Source organism: Nelumbo lutea, chromosome 3 (assembly GCF_056320005.1).
Source record: "Nelumbo lutea isolate HS-2025 chromosome 3, American lotus-T2T, whole genome shotgun sequence".
Lineage (NCBI taxonomy): Eukaryota > Viridiplantae > Streptophyta > Magnoliopsida > Proteales > Nelumbonaceae > Nelumbo > Nelumbo lutea.
This window is the reverse complement of record NC_142686.1, coordinates 30,635,403-30,652,182: the sequence shown is the minus strand read 5'-3', so window position 1 is coordinate 30,652,182 and position 16,780 is coordinate 30,635,403. Positions and strand designations below refer to the sequence as shown.

The following is a 16,780-nucleotide window of genomic DNA, read 5'->3' as shown; positions in this document are numbered from 1 at the left end:
AAACGTATAAATACTCGATATTTAGGGAAATGATTCAAAACCCAATCCTATTCTGTTGGATTTGAATATCCCCTCTATCTGATTTTCAGATAGGATTCGATTAAAAATCGGGTTGAATTTGGATCAACCTATATATATAATATTATATAATATTTATACTATATATTTACATATTTATTTATAATATATATTAAGGAAAATTCTCGATTAGTACCCTGTACTTTATGCCTAGTACCATTTTGGTTCCTAAACTTTAAAACACGACAATTCGATACCTAAACTTTCAAAATGTGCCAATCTAATACCTGCCATTAATCAGTTGTTAACCAGCCATTAAGTGCCATTTGAAAATCAAATGCCTCTTAAGTGTCATTTAATTATCTTTAATAACTATCCAAACATTGACAAAAAATTAACAGTCCCAAATTTTTGAGTAAAAGAGAAAATGATTTGGAACTGCTCATTTTTGTCAACTTTTGGATGGTTAATAAAGAAAATTAGATGATACTCCAAAAACATTGTCTTTTCATATGCCACTTAATGACTGATCAGTAGCTGATTGATGACACATTTTGAAAATTTGGATATTAAATTGTCGCATTCTAAAGTTTAGGGACCAAAGTGACATTAGGCCGAAAATACAAAGTACTAATTAAGTGGTCAAAGCCAAACCAATCAAACTGGTTTTAAAATATATGCCAAACCATGGCACCCCTACATGCTTATTTTTGGTGGGGATCACACATATAAACGCTTATTTGCTAATGGGAAATTAATCTGAATAAGTGATTTTTAGATGAGTGTCTGTCTCAGCGTTTCGTCGTGCTTCATTCAGATCTAAAGTCACCTTTGGACATGCATTTCGTAAGGTTAACCAAGCGGCAGATTGGCTCACTTGTAATGCGCTTTCTAGTAGGGTTGTTAGTTTAGGTTGTTTTCTGTGGGAGTTTAATCAAATTTACTTTTCCGACTCTTGGGAAAGAGCTACTCACGTTTTCTATAAAAAAAAGTGCTTTTTCAAGAAATAATCTATTTTCAACAAGTAAAAAACTTTGCTTTTTTTCTTTTTTTTTCAAGTTCTTTTTCAAAAAATGCTAATTGTGATTTTGGCCCGTATTGATAACATAATTTTCAAAACAGAGACTTGAATGTAGTATGTTGTTTAGTATGTAGAATGTACCAAAAAAAAAAAAAAAAAAAAGAAAAAGCAAATTGGGTTAGTTTAGTTGGATCGATTCAAATTTGCATTCCTACGAAGTACAAACAAACACCCCTAAGTTTTGCTTTGCACTTCGAATAAAAATACTACTTCTGAATTCGTATCTCGTCGTGTTTATACAGGGTGGAAGACAAATTGTGTTGAGTTCTCACCGTAAAAGTCATCTATCTTGTTTACACAGTTGACTCTCGAAGAAGAACAATGGAATACCTATTCTAAGTTTGTGGAGTTTCAGTTCTCTTCTTCGAGCTTCTCTTGTTACTGGTAATAGTCGGCTTGTATTTTCTATTATTTTATTTATAAAGAAAAAACCTCGGGGTTTATGCTTTAGTTTGATTCTGATATGTTTCTTCTCTTCATCTTTCAGCAGTCTCTCCTTGCATTGTTTCTAGATTCAAAAGTGTGCACAAAATCCCAGAAAGAAAAAAAAAATGAGGGCTGCAGTTGTTGCACAACATCACTACCCACTCAATGGCCGCGCCACCAACTTCACAGTCAACACATCCACCACCAGAAGAAGAAACTGTGCCTTCACGTGCGAATGGGCCTCAAGGAAGACGGCCCATCACTGGCCATTGTTGGCATCACAGGCGCCGTCGGCCAAGAGTTCCTCCGAGTCCTCTCCGACCGTGACTTTCCTTACAGAAGCATTCGAATGCTTGCCAGCAAGCGCTCAGCCGGAAAGAATTTGACTTTCGAGGACAAAGATTATGTAATTGAGAAGACAGCTTCAATGGCATCGATATTGCTCTCTTCAGTGCTGGAGGTTCCATAAGTAGGAAATTTGGACCAATCGCAGTTGATAGTGGCTCCATTGTCGTCGATAACAGCTCTGCATTTAGGAGAAGGTCCCACTTGTTATTCCGGAGGTGAACCCAGACGCAATGGCTCATATTAAGCTTGGGTCTAGAAGGGGAGCTCTAATTTCTAATCCCAATTATTCTACTATTATATGTTTGATGGCTGCCACGCCTCTACATCGCCATGCCAAGGTACATTTTTTTTAATAGCAAAACTATGTACATCCACCATTCCTTTACATGGCAGTTGATAGTTGTGATTCATTACATTTTTTACAAACTTTGTAGGCTATACTATGAGCAAGAGAGTTCGGTTCTCTATTAACTTCAGTTCAGCATTGATCTACAATATTTGTTTGAAGGTAGAACATTAGTAGAACAATGTTTGGTATATGATGGTAGGTTATTGGAAGAACTTGTGAATGCTTTGTAGAATAGTCAGAGATGAATGTTTTAGCAGTTTCCTTGAGGAAGTTCTGTTTCCTTAATTAAAAATTCAATTGTTACATGGTGACTGGCACAATTGCATCTTGGTCATGTTTTCCTTTCTTCATTCAAATATTTGTGGTCATTTGATAATAGTGGTTTGTTAACTTTGCAAGCCTCCATCACAGAAAACTAAATGATGCATTGGAAGTTGCAAATTTTTAGCACTCAGAATAGATCCTAAGGCTTTGTATGCTATGTAAATGTTGCAGGTAATTTGAATGGTTGTCAGCACATATCAGGCAGCTAGTGGTGCTGGTGCTGCTGCAATGGAAGAGCTTGAACTGCAGACACGTGAGGTTTCCTCTGTTTCACTATACCTTATTATTATTCAGCCCTTTTTTAAATTTTAACCATTTTAAGAGAGGACAAAGTTGATTGCTGTTATCGTCTGGGAAAAATTAACATATCTGTTTGCTTGTAATATAAGGTCCTGAAGGGCAAAAGACCAACTTGTAATATTTTTAAGCAACAGGTTTGCCTTTATTTTATCTACATGTTGCCTATCATAGTGGGCATGGTTAGATGCATGCTCTTTCCATTGAATCAGTCAGACTAACCTCTTGACCTGCACCCTATGCAGTACGCTTTTAATTTGTTCTCACACAATGCACCTATTCTCTCAAATGGATATAATGAAGAGGAAATGAAAATGGTGAAGGAGACTAGAAAAATTTGGGTAAGCATTGGGTTGAATCTTCTCATTCTTCTGATTTTGGTCATGTATATAATTCTTCCTTGGAGTTCCCTTGATGATAGAAGCCGTAAACCATTGAATCTACCTACAATACTTTTGCTTTAATTTCATTCAGAATGACCCAAATGTCAAGGTGACTGCCACTTGTATTCGAGTCCCTGTGATGCGTGCACATGCTGAAAGCATTAATCTACAATTTGAGAAGCCACTTGATGAGGTAAGGCTGTTAAATTTGGATACAGTTGCTTCTCAAACCATTTCTCTGTTAGAAAATGATAACTAATTTGTAAAATACACATTATTGATAGAGATATAAATACATGGATTTAAATGCTATTAAAAACCTTGAAACAATAGATCTGCATGCTTTTCCTATTGTTAGAAAATGCACAAGTTCTTTGATATCTAGATCAGTACATTTTAGGATTGTGTTATATCATGTTACATTCTACTTTAGTAGTTTTTGGCAACAACTTAACTCTGAATATTGTTGTTCTGCTGCACTTCTGGTTCTTCTTTTAGCCTTTTTTCTTGTATTAATAGTAATCTCCTCTTAATGTTTGAAACACCTATTTCTAGCCAATCCATTCTTATCTGGGTGGTTGTGGCACCATCTCCATTGTTATGAGGTCTCAGTTTTGAACTGAGACAAAACAGTCTTCTGCAGTTGAGCATTGAAGTCATATATTCAAGCAAGAAACATAAATACCTAGGCTAGCTTACCAATTTCCCTGGGTAGGTTAAGAGGTCTTGGGTTCAAATCTTGTTAACAACATTTATCAATCAAAAAATAAATAAAAAACCCTGAGTAGGCCTTGTGACACAATCTCCCTGTACTTTAGGTACCCTATTTAATGCAATAGGTTGTTCAGACATCAAAAGTTGCATTGCCCACAAAAGGACAAATACTGGCTCAAGGTTTCCTACTCTTGTTGCAGCAAATTCTTTATGTTTTTAGGTTTGGGGCCAATATGGTAAAAAATATAATTTAACTTTTACCTATTACTTATTGGTTTTGTTAATTTATGATACCTGCATTTATACTTTATAGATTCTGTCACCATATGTTTGATCAATCCCATTATGCTTCATTATACAGCTCTTGTTACTGTTTACATGTCAATGAAACTATGCTGCTACATTTAACATGCCACTTTCGTGGTTGACAATGTTTGCCACCTTGTTGACTATGACATTGTGTGGATGTCTTATATTCTTGTGGCCTTTGTTTCTTGTTTGATGTATTTTTCTGCTAAAACACCTTTTTAGTTTTGCATACATTGTCTTGTATGTCTGGAGCTTCTAGCTTTACCTTCATGTTCAACCATTTTAATATTTTGATCAATGTTTCAACAACCAGACCAGCTAACCAACTGAACTAGAAGGGGCACATACAATTCAATTGAAATCAGAGCAATTGGTCCCATATAACTGGTATAGACAATCTTGAAGTGGAACCGCCAGGTTAAACTAGGAAAACCAAAACTAGTTCCTTTTCTGGTTTGATACCCATGCCAGTTTTCATAACATTGACCATAGTTCACTAATTATGTAATTCCTGTGTTGATTTTATTAAGTGTTAGATTTCAGGGTATTCTTTATTGCTGTGAATGTGATAACCTTAACATGTTACTAATTAACAGTCACTCTGCATTGATTATGAATTTATGATTTCTCTATATAGCTTGCGATGACTTGTAAAAAATCAAGGTTTTCCATTGTAAACTGTTTTTGTTTAGTCCATTAGACTAATATAACATTTGTGAAAGACCCCTGCAATAGCAATACAATGAACCCCATGTTCTAATGCCTCCAACTCCCAAATGTGTAGTATTCTAAATTTATTTCACTAGTGTGTAGTGAAGATCCCCCCCAAATATCCCAGGCTTGCTAATGAAGATACGCAAGTTATTTCTACTTAACAAATAAGACATTCCTAATTGAAACCCAATAGTTCAACGTTATTCCCTTTCTATGTTCTTTCACCAAGTGATTCAATAAGAATATCGATGTCAAGAAGAACCACATGAATTCCTTTGGTGGTTCTTCTTGGTTAAGGAGTTTGGAAGATTAGAAGAGAGAAAACAAGTTCTGGTGGAGCAAATCGAGGATTTGGACCAGAAGGAAGAGAGAGGTTCCTTTGGAGAGGAAGAAAGGAAGTTGAGATGGGTTTTGAGGAGGCAAATGGAGGACATCTTGGTTAAGGAGGAAATCAGTTGGAGGCAAAAATCTAGGTGTAAGTGGCTAAAGGAGGGAGATAGAAACACAAGGTTTTTCCATTCAGTGGCAAATGGGAGGAAAAGGAAGAATTTCATCTCTAATTTGGAAGTTGATGGAGCAGTGTTGTCCCACCCGACAAAAATTGCAGAGGCTCTAGTAGACCACTTCAAATCTATTTTTAGAAGGCCTATGAATGGGAGAGTGTGGTTGGAAGGATTGGGTAGGCCGACTCTAAGTGCAGAGAAGAGAGAGTGGTTAGAAAAAAGTTTTGATATGGAGGAGGTAAAGGAAGCAGTATTCTCAATGGATAGGACAAAAGCTTCGGGTCCAGATGGGTTCACAATGGCCTTTTACCAGGACTGTTGGGATATTTTGGAGAATGATCTTAGATCAGTTTTTAAGGAGTTCCACAGGAGGGGTGTAATAAATCCGGGCTTGAACTCAACTTTCATTGCTTTAGTTCCAAAGAAGAAAGATGCTTCTCAACCAAAGGATTTTAGACCTATTAGTCTGGTGACTAGCTTGTACAAAATCATTGCAAATGTGCTATCTCTCAGGATAAAGAAGGTGCTCCCATCTATTATTGCATCCAACCAAGGTGCTTTTGTGGAGGGAAGATAGATCACCGATCAGATTCTCATTGCAAATGAGAGCTTGGAGAGCTTTAGGAAGTCAAAGAAGAAGGGAGTGATTTGCAAATTGGATTTGGAGAAGGCTTATGACTTGGTTGATTGGTCTTTATTGATGGAGGTGTTGAGGAGTTTTGGTTTTGGAGACGGGTGGTGTAAGTGGATTTGGGGCTATGTTAGGACTTGTCATTATTCTATCCTAGTGAATGGGACTGTGGTTGATTTCTTTCCTGCGTTGAGAGGTCTAAGACAAGGAGATCCTCTTTCCCCATTTCTTTTCACCTTGATTGTTGATGTGCTTGGGAGATTGATCCATAGAGCAGACTCGAGGAATTTGATAAGAGGGTGGAGAGTAGGGAGGAGGTTCCTTTAACACTTCTACAGTTTGCAGATGATACTATCATATTTGGTGAAGGAGGGAACTTCAATTGGACCCGGAATCTAAAGTTGACAGTACAACTCTTTGAGCAAATATCTAACTTCAAGGTAAACTTTGATAAGAGTTGTGTGGCGGGAGTGAGTGTGAACGAAAGGGACCTAAGGGAATTTGCAGGTGAGCTAGGTTGTGCAATTTCGGACTGGCCCCTGACATACTTGGGCCTCCCTTTAGGAGATAATCCTAAGAGTGTTAGCTTTTGGGCTCCAGTAGTGGAGAGGTTTGAGAAGAGGCGGGCGGCCTGGAAGATAAATTATCCTTCTTTAGGTGGGAGAGTCACTCCCATTAAGTCTACCCTAGCTAACCTACCTGTTTACTATCTATCAGTGTTTAAGATCCCCTCAAAGGTTTCCAATCTTTTGGAAAAATTAATAAGGAACTTTCTGTGGGAGCTTGGAGAGAAGAAGAGAGATCATAGGGTGAATTGGGAGGTGACCACTAGGTGTAAAAAACTAGGAGGTCTTGGGATTGGTAATTTCAAGAAAAGGAATATGGCTCTATTGGGGAAGTGGTTGTGGAGGTTTTCATTGGAAAGGGATAAATTGTGGACTAAGATTGTGGCTAGCATTCATGGGCTGGAAGACAATGGCTAGGATCCTGGAATCTTGGCAAGGGCTTCAGTTGCTTCTCCTCGGAAATCCATTCACAACCTGCTTCCAGTTTTCTCCCCTTGGATCAGGTATGGTCTAAATTTTGGTAACCGACTAAAATTCTGGGAACAACTTTGGGTCGGGGATTCTCCTTTGAAGGACCAGTTTCCTTCCTTGTATGCTCTATCAGACTTGAAAATGAACCCATATCTTCTTTCTTGGTCCCTTCAGCCTCCACTTCTAGCTTTGGATGGAACCTTGGCCTGCGTAGGGAAATTAGGGATACAAACATGGATAGCTTGGTAACTTTGCTAGCCTCCCTTGAGACTATCTTCCTAACCCTACTAAGGAAGACACCAGATTTTGGGACCCCTTCTAGCTCTGGTACCTTTTCTCGTGCTTCATTCTTTGAAACATTAACTCAACCTCCTATCCCCTTTGGGTTGTCCTTTCCAGTTAAGGAAATTTGGAGCAGGTCTATTCCTCCTCGGGTTAGTTTTTTTTGTTGGGAAATTTTCTTGGAAAGAATCAACACTTTAGACTTACTTCAGAGAAAGAAACCCTACTATTGTCTACTTCCTAATAGATGTGCTCTTTGTAAAGCTGATGGGGAATTTGGCTACCACCTCATGGTCTCTTGGAAGGCTGCTAAAACTGTTTGGGACTGGGTTTTCTCCCGTTTTGGGTGTTCTTGGTATCCTCCGGAGACTGTCCAAGGTTTGTTTTCTCCCTTTTTCAGTTGGCCTAGGAAGCGAGGGAAGACTATGTGGAGGTGTATTAGGGCAGCGGTATGCTGGTCTTTGTGGGAAGAAAGAAACTCACACATTTTTTCCGACAAGGAAAGAACATTGGAAGAATTGTTAGATCGAATCCTTTTAAGGGTTGTCCACTGGCTAAAATCTTTAGAGTTGTTTTCAGATTTTCCTGTGGATGACTCGCTGAGAAACTGGAAAGAGATTGCTTCCATTGCTAGATGCAAGAGGACTCTTTGTCCGTTTTGGTCCCCTCCCCCCTCGGGCTTTATAAAGCTGAATTTTGATGGCAGCAGTGTAAGGAATCTAGGGCCCTCTGGGATTGGAGGGGTTTTCAGGAATGAGGAAGGGATTGTTATTGCTTTATTCTCTGGCCCTATTGGAGAAGGTGACTCTCTTAGGGCTGAGATCCTTGCAACGCTTGAAGGAATTCGAAGAGCAAAGGAATTAAATATCAGCTGTTTGATCCTGGAAGGTGATTCGAAGGTGGTGGTTAGTTGGTTAAAGACAGAGGACAGTGGTTTGTGGAACTTTAACAATGAAAGAAAACAGTTCTTATGGCTGGGTAGGGACATTGAGATTCAGTACAGCTGGGTGAAGAGGAGTGCCAATTCATTTGCGGATGGGTTGGCCAAGCAACGAGTGAATAGGGAGTCTGTTTTTTGGGCTAGTTTTTAATCTTTTCTCTTTGCATTCCCTTTGTTTTCTGTTTTTGGGGAGCTAAGATATTTTATCTCCCCTTTTGTATCCATATTCCCTCTTTTCTTTTAATTTAATGAAGCTGGTGTTATTGATAAAAAAAAAGAACCACATGAATTCAAGATAAAAAAGTAGAGCAACAGTGAATTAGTGAACCCGACCTTAGTAAACTGACCATGATTTGTTGAATCAAACAAGAGGAGCAAGAGCTTCAATAAATTCAGAAGTTACACTATTTATTCAGGAGAAGGTTGACGTAAAGTGGATTGTATATATAGCAATACTGCATAACATAGAAACACTACAAAACTCGGTCCAATAACTGCCTGTTGAATACACTTTTTCAGGACATTAATTTACCAGCAGACTTGTTTACTAACTTTATTAAGAAACACATTCCAGACCTAACCTTTGAATCAACAAACTTCACTAATGGAGTTAATTTCTAAAACATCAAATTACCTATTTCAACCATGTTTAACAAGATGAAGATACCCTGCTCAAAATTACCATTTTGCCCTTTCTTGGCAAACCAAGATACAGCTGTGGAATCAAAAGCTTCAGCTAATCAATGGGTAGGAATGTACCCAGTCTATCCCTCCCAAGGCCCCAGATAGCTGGGATGAACATTGAGTAATGGCCTTTAGTAGATCATGACTAAGAAATCAATGAAACAGCCACCTTACAAAAAAGCTTTAGCAGAATGATATGCAGGAATCATCACATCATTAATAGGACTTCTTTGATCGTCATTACCAAGAGAGAGAGAGAGAGAGAGAGAGAGAGAGAGAGAGAGTCGATGCTGCCCTGGATTACTCTCAAATTAGTCTATTTAACTGAACTAAAAGATCTAAACAAGTAAAACAAAATATGCCCCTTTAAAGATCAATTAAGATCCCAGCACTAGTTACAGGCAGCCAAATTTGGATAACCATTTCAAGCTGTACAACGAGCCCAAGGATGGTATTCGAGAATTCCAACTTGGCCATGTCATCAAATTGTATGGAGAGATCTATGGACCCTATCATGCTTCAGATGTGATTCATCAGGGTTTGCTGGATGCCCCTGCATCACCCCACTGCAGTTTCTATCTCCTCTTTCCTCAAGTTGCATCCTATGTTTTATACTGAATTTGAACATTATGTTTTTTCATGGGGCAAGATGGGCTAGGGGCAGACCAAAAAAGAACATGGGTTGCAGTGGTAAGAAATTATTTAAGTGCTCAAAATTTAATGATGGATGTGGCACTAAACAAAGCAGAATGGCGAAACAGGACTCATGTAGCTGACCCCATATAGTTGGAATAAGGCTTAGATGATGATGATGTTTTCTGTCCAGGACACTGCAAGGGATATTCTGAAGAGAGCTGCAGGTGTGGTGATTATTGATGATCGAGCTTCTAATCATTTCCCTATCCCACTGGAGGTGTCAAACAAAGATGATGTTGCGGTTGGCAGGATATGCCAAGATCTATCTCAAGATGGAAATTATGGGTGAGATACATTTGCGATTTGTCAATTTTCTTTTTCAGAATGTTATCTTCATAATACATCATACGGAAAAGCCAATTATTTCCCAAATAGGTTGAATATCTTTGTTTGCGGTGATCAGGTATGCAAGGGAGCTGCTCTTAACGCAGTACAGATTGCAGAGATATTGTTGTAGTTTGCAGTTGATTCTAATAAATGAATTCCCATTAGAGATGCACTTGTTTCTTGGATTTATGTTCACTGTTATGACAAGGCAAAACCATTTGAGTGGTTTATGATGATGTATCACCGTGAACAATCAAAATCTACGGGTAAATTCCTGGGTTTGGTTATTTTCTTTCCCAAGACATGTGATTCAATTCCTTTTCTCCAGAACAATCAAAATCTCAATATAAGTTCTAATTAAGTAGATTACAGGAAACAGTTTCTCTGCTTTCAATCTTAAAGATGCAGCAGAGTTTTTTGCTTTGGCTTGATAGGGCAGGCTTGGTAGTGGGAGATGAGATGGACTGTAGCTCAGGACACATTGGTCTTTAATTTACAGAATTACGGTTTCCTTGCATGCAAAAATTGGAATCCATGTCCCAGTAATTTGACGTTTCTTATAAGCTGAATGGTCGGACTGTTAAACCGATAAAACTATGATTCATTAAGCTTTTTGATTTTTCATCTAGCCCAAATTTAACAACATTAATCCCCAATTTGAGCTTTAACTAGATGTAATAACTCTTAAAGGATATCAAGTTGGGTTGGGTTGGGCTGGGCTGAATTGAGGTTTATCCAATTTGTTTCTTTCTTTTCTTTCACTAGGGCCCCATCCAATGACCCAGCCAGCCAGCCTAGTCCAGCCCAGCCTTCAAAGTAAAGCGGTTGAAGGCTACAGTGCAATTAATCTTACACTGGATTGCTCAGACATCGGACCTCATCTGGATGGAGGACACAGATGATTGATGAGTCAGCTCATAAACGCTCGAGGGCAGGGCTCAGGGCTGGGGGTTCTGAATTTGCATTCAGCGAGAGGGGGAACCAAGCTCCTCGAGCGACAGGGTTCCCTACAAGTAAAATCTCTGCACACACTCTGCAAGCATGGGAATCCAGCCAGCTGCACATTAGGAACATCTATCTCCTCATGAGTTGAATTTAACATGCATGTATGGGAGATATTCCAAATGCGCATCTGGATGCTTTGCGCGCAGAATTCTAATTTTTGCTTATAGGAGATCCGGGCTCACTCTCAGATGTGGATAGTGCAGCCAACCCTGACTTGGCACATAGAGCCCCTGCGGAAAAGGGCCAAACCATGGCAAGAACTTTTACAGGCCCAATAGTGGTGGTGGGCCTGGTGGCTGAAATGGGAGGGGACAGGGGAGCGAGGGTAGTGAGTGGTAGCTCGCAAAATGTCTGACCAAACCAAAGGGCAAAGGCCTTTGCATTGGAAGAAGCATCAAGAGTGAAACCAAAGTTTTTTAGACAAATCAATTTTCAATTCCTTTGGGTTTGCAAATTTTCTTCCAACTAAACAAGGTCCATTTCATAACAAGCCTTTGATGGTCTGAAACATTGGAAAGTGAAGTTTAATTTCCTATGTTAAAAGTGGAAAGTGAAATCATATGATATGGGAATGAATTGATCACCACACAAACCCCCTTATGACACTGGGCCCCATAAAAATAAGAGGCTCAAGTTTCTCCCATGTCATAACCCTACAGCGTTTTCCACATACTAGTGTGATTCCTTTCATATGTTAAATAAATGTTTAAATCCCAATATCCATCGCTTTCGCTAGACAATAGAAGTGAATCACGTAATGGACCTTCTTGTATGTTGCTTTAGGTTGGGTCATGGATGTTTACTATTTCCAGTCAGGTTTAAACCGCACAATGGAGACTGAAGTTTTTCAACCTACTAATTTATTAACGATTAAGACATCTTTATCTTTATCTTCTCGATCTTCTCGGTCTCAGATGCTGCGAATCCTAGTAGAGATTTGATATGGGACGGCAGGTGCTTCCAGACACAGACACTCACAATCTCACAGACATGTCTGAAACTAGGCGTTCACCTCAGCAGCTAGCGGCCAGGGCCACCCACCAACCTTCTGGAATGTGGACTGTGAATCCGAAAGAGCATTTTCAGATTTACTTCTTATATTGGCTGGTACGTATGAAGCCGACAGTCCTTATCAGCCATCCCAATTCCCCCAGTCATGTCTTTCAAATTGGCTTTATTATCTCATTAAATCGTTTCGTACTTTTCTGCTGAAGGCTTTTATGACTTCCTCACTTTGTAGCATTGCAGCTGATGTGAATACATCCAGATGGACTGCTGTACTTTCATAGTTCCATCCAACTGGCAAAAAAATTGTCAATCTGGTACTATATACAGTGCAGAATGTACACGTCGTATATGATCATTCCATTCATCTACTGATTCATGAAGGTGATCAGATAGATGTCTTCTGGTTCAGTGTGCTACAGAGTGATTTTTAGTCTGTATAGCAGTGACACCCACCTTTCAATGGAGAGAGTTCTTGGGGCACGGAGCATATCTATGATTCTCAAGAGACTAATTAATCCCACTGTGATTCATGTCAGTCTTTTATCCATTATTAGATTCCTTCCTATCTTTTACCCCAAGTGGCTCTGGATGATTCATGGTCTCATACTGAAACAAGGAAATTGTAGTCGGCTTCTGATCTGAATTTGTGGGCTTTGAAGTTGACCAAACACATTATTCATTTATATCCTGAACCCTGGTTTCAACTATAAGGAGGAAATGATTGTTCATGGAAGGTCTACAATAGAAGAATAGGGGATGAACATATAGCAGAATTCAGCATGAGAAATGCAACCAGAAATATGAACATCTCAAGTTAATCATGAATCGTATCCAACTTCACTTTAAGTTGCACTCTTTACAATTCTTAGCACCAATTTTGTTTGAAAAGAAGAATGTGGCCCTATTTTGAATACATCTTCCTAGCGATTGCTTATCATTATATTATCAGGCATACCCATTATCATACCGAAGCTGTGGCAGCTGTACCATATATACAAACTGGACACCATGTAGATAAGTCTTGGACCAAGGATCATGATCATCTTATTATTTATATCTAACTTCTCTCAATTGAACTTATTCTATTCCGGGATTGGTTTCCCATTGTTGAGAATTATTACTATTGATGCACATGGATTCATATGACCAAAAGACCAACTACTGCTCGCTTGTATTACTGTCTGGTTTGGTTTGATAAGAATATGGTGTTCTTGCTTTCCTTGTGAAGTATATAATTGATTAATCAGCAAAATTCTCATTTACTGACGTACTGATACTGACAGGACCAAAATGACAATGGTTCATGAATTGTTCATAAGATACTTTAATGGATAACTGATGAATGATTGACACGACCGGACAACAATAGGCAGAAAAATTGGGTTCAATATTGTCAATTTTATGGTGGTTTGGCTTAAATAATCTGGGCCATTTGATTATTGAAATTGAATTGGTCTCCCATCTAAATATCAGGTTCAAACTTAAACCGACTTTCTGAAAAGTTGAATCCAACTGAGCAATTAGAACAGAAAAAAATCAGTTCAGTTTGGTATTTTTAAAAAATCCAAAGTACCGATTCACTTAATCTAGAAAAAATTGCGATTAACCAAATCAACTGATATATATTTGTAATATATTATAAAAATAAAAATAAAAAACTAAACCGGCCAACTGATTAATTGAATTGAATTGAATTGATTTGATTCAGTTTTGGTTTGATATTTTTCAAAAACCGATAAGATTGATTCACAACAACTGGTGAGCACTCACAATTCGATTAAAGAGCACCCCTATTCACTGGGCTGTGGGTTGTACCTTTAGAACCAGCTTCAAATTGATCTGACCATATCCCTATCCATTGCAAACACCAAAGGAAAATGGAAAGGGCCACTTTACTATTAATTTATTGTATAACAAAAATCACCATTTGATCAATGGAGATAAAGGCAAAGCCACAAAACCCACCCCACTTCCTCAATCACACATTTACAGAAAGACATATGTAAAGAATAAAAACAAAAAAAAGGAGGGAGGGGGGGGGGGGGCGGAGAATAGAAAAAGATATGGGCTATATCTGGTTGCATGTAAAGAGAAGGAAAATGAATGGTTTTCTAAGAAATAATGGTATTTAACCAATGTTTGGTTGCATGTAAAATGACATTGAAAAACATATAATAATTCCAAAAAAATTGAATATTGTAGGAAAATAACATTAATTCATTCTCATTTTCTAAATAATTACTTGGCCTTTTCAATTCAAATCCTGCAATTACCGCATGTTTATAACATGGTTTAAAGTATTGATATGGACGGTATAAAAAAAAAAAAAAACAATAATAATAAATTGTGTATCGCCAGATTATAAACTTCAATACTCTCTCTCAAAAATTTTCATACCAGTCTTTCAGCAATAAACATGTTAGGACTTAGGAGGGATCCCAAAAACTGATAAATATCATGTGATACGTTACGATTATACCTGTGTCGGGTTTGGACTTGATTTTTACTAAAATTTGAATGGACTTGACTTAAATCCGGCCCCTAAACAGGTCTAACTATGATATATATTGAAGGTTAGCATTCAATTTTGTATATGAGAAATTGCACCTGCATCCAATGGGTTTGATTGGTCTATTAAATGAGAAATTGCATCTGCACATTTGATTTAAAAATTGGTTTTTCTCTTACAAAATCTAGTTTTGAACTCATATTGAAAAATTATAAGTTTTGTTTTCAGTATTTCAATAGGAGCTGATTTACACTCCTTAGAATTAGTAGAGGAGAGTATGGGGATTTGATACCGCGTAACGCGCGCGCACGCGTGTGCGCGCGTGTATGCGGCGCTTTAGAGGCATTTTAGAAGCGCATTTTGCTCTCACCCGCGTGGCTCACGATGGGTGGCCTTGGTTTTGGTGCATTGCTGACCGTTGATGAGATCAATGGTCACAATTCGACCGGGTGTGATCAAGAGGCACAATTCAAAGTTAACAGTCACTAACTGTTAATTACTTTTTAAACAATCACAATATTTGAAATTGTGACTGTTCAATGTGCATTCTTTAAACCAGCACCTACCTTTTGTTCATACCTCTTCACAAATTATTTAAGGAGCATGAATCAGACTCCAAAACACACAATTTCAAAATTCACTCTCTTTCTCTCTCTCTCTCTCTCACAGTCCGATCTGCTACAGTCTCACAGAAGGTTTCTTTGGAGACTCTTCAACTTTTCTGGTTGCAGATTCTCGCCAAAAGCTCTGTTGTATCCTGGGAACGAATTTGCCTGTAACCCAACAACAAACTCAATGAAACTGAGTGGGGGCAAATAACGTTCTAAAGACATTGTCTTTATACACGCCTCAGAGCTTCTCCTCCAAAGTTACAGTGACCCTATTTTCTCCAACATTTTCATACTAGTTTTTCAGCAATAAACATGTTAGGACTTAGGAAGGATCCCAAAAACTGATAAATATCATGTGATACGTTACGATTAGACCTGTTTATGTATCGGGTTTGGACTTGGTTTTTACTAAAATTTAAGAAGTATGGTGGCTAATTCATAACCAGTCAAAAATTTATTTTGAAAGCAATTGGAGGAAGAAAGAATAAACAATTCCTGGTACAAAGAATGTGGGAAGAGAGCAATAGCTACGGAACGGCGGAACCCAATTGCATTACACGTGCATTTTTGTCTCTCCTTAGACTAAATAATAATGAAGGAACCTCTAAAGAGAAGACTATATAATAAAATGATTCCAAATCGTCCAAGCTTCTATAATTATAAATCAATTATTCGGCCAATGTTCCTTCCGTCCATGCATTCTGCGGTGGTCGGCTGAGTGTGAATTGTGATTCAAAGTTCCATTCACTTTAATCCGATAATCTTAGCCTAGTTGGGTCCTCAGCCGACCCCATTTTGGGAATGTTGTAGGAGACAGATATTTGGGTACCGTTGGACCTTTAAACGTGTGATTGTGTTTGTTTCTACTTTCTAGTCTATTATTGGATTTGGGTAATTGGGTCGTCTCCAGGAATTTGAATTCATCTCTTGGCCTAATGATTCTAATCAAGAGTAGAACATAATTCCCCACTGAACCCTTGACTACCAATGGAAGGGAAGCTCCTCGGTGGTGGTGTTATGGATGAATTGAAATTAAGTGGTAATGGGTCGAATCAGATGTCACACATGGGTCACTGGACTTGTAGGCCGGCAATGGGTCCGGCAGACCTGATAGACCGAACTGGCCTAAACCAACTGTATAGGGTATAGCCATATAGGGTTTGGGTGGGGTTTATTTTTGGTTAGGAGTGCAACTAGGACGGGTTGGGTTGGATTGAGGGTCAACCAAGCCCAACCCTGAGGTGTAAACATTGGGCCTGGTCCAAACTGAGGTTACCAACCAGGCTGGGTGGATTCGTCGGGTTTGAAAAATTTTACACGTAGATTTGTTAATGAAATTTGTACATATTTTTAATTCATTCCACTCCAGAGTTGGGTTGCAAGGGAAATAAAAGATTGTTATACAAAAATATTTTCTTTTTTTTGGCTAACAGATAAAAATATTTTCATGTAAATGAAATTCATGTATTTATTTAGACCGGCTAGAGTTGGGTTGAGCCAGGCTAGGCTCAGGCTACCCGAGGCCTTAACCCAAGCCAAATTCATGTTTAGATCAGGTCCGAGTTTTCGGGCTCAGATCCAGAT

General features: G+C 38.5%; 1 pseudogene across 1 annotated transcript; it reads left to right on the top strand.

Moving 5' to 3' along the window:
* Positions 1–1,612: 1,612 nt before the first annotated feature.
* Positions 1,613–10,328, top strand: LOC148863990 (uncharacterized; annotated as a pseudogene). Its single transcript, XR_016109420.1, has 7 exons — positions 1,613–2,211; positions 2,718–2,804; positions 2,936–2,980; positions 3,089–3,184; positions 3,318–3,419; positions 9,867–10,021; positions 10,112–10,328. The product of XR_016109420.1 is annotated as an uncharacterized LOC148863990 (transcript).
* The last annotated feature ends 6,452 nt before the right edge of the window (positions 10,329–16,780 follow it).